Source organism: Apaloderma vittatum, unplaced genomic scaffold (assembly GCF_000703405.1).
Source record: "Apaloderma vittatum isolate BGI_N311 unplaced genomic scaffold, ASM70340v1 scaffold32169, whole genome shotgun sequence".
Lineage (NCBI taxonomy): Eukaryota > Metazoa > Chordata > Aves > Trogoniformes > Trogonidae > Apaloderma > Apaloderma vittatum.
Window position 1 is genome coordinate 7,704 of NW_009734036.1, and position 960 is coordinate 8,663.

Consider the following 960-nt stretch of genomic DNA (forward strand, 5'->3'; position numbering starts at 1 on the left):
ACCACCTCTGCTGTCCTCAGGTGAGCTGGCAGGCAGGAGGGTGACTTGGAAAGTGAGCTGCCCACTCCAAGGGTGCCTGTATCCCTAGTTCTGGTCCCATGCACACTCTTCTGGTCTGTTCTGCACAGCCACGCAGACCTATTTCTGGACAGGCAGTTCCCTCTAGAGGATGCATTTCTCAAGACAAGCAGCCTCCTGCTGCCAGCACTGGGCTGGGACAGGACAACGACAACAGGACCTCTGCATCCCCTCCGTCTCTCCCATCCACACCACGGGGGCTGGTGAAGCCCCTCACCAGTGCTCCTGGCACTGTCCAGAAGCACCACGATGTGCAGGCGATGAGCTGCCATTCCTCCACCGACAGCAGCTGGTCTCATGCAATGTACAGCCCCAGGCTGCGAATCACACCTCTCCAGGTGCTGCCAGCTCCTGCTATCCCAAACCCCTACATAAACACCATCCTGGACCCTTCTCTGCTGTCACAGTGGGCTCCAGCGTGAGCCCATCTCACAGCTTCTTGCACCCCAGCATCCCCACCGGGCCTCCCTGATGAGTAAGCTTCCCAGTCAGTCCCAGTGCAGCCCACTAGCAAAAACACAGGTAGGGCAGTGGTTGGCACAGCTCTGGGGGCTGCTGGGCCCAGGATGGGACACCGCAGTGCTTGCCCACTGCCCCAGCAACCCCACAGCGTTCTCCTACCCATGCAGAGGCCTTAGGGCAAGCGTCCAGCACAGAGACCGGGTGCTGTGCCTTACGGCATCAGGAGCGTGGCGGCAGCAGAAAAGGATGACCTAACAGCAGCTAAATTTAGACAGATACCAGTGGAGTGAGAACACTTCCCCTGTGGTCACAGTGTTTACAGAGTGAGCAAGGTCCCAGGTCATACTGCAACCCGCAGCACTTGCTCTACCTGATGGGATCTGGCAAACACCCGGGGAGCCGCAGAGCACCACGCCACCA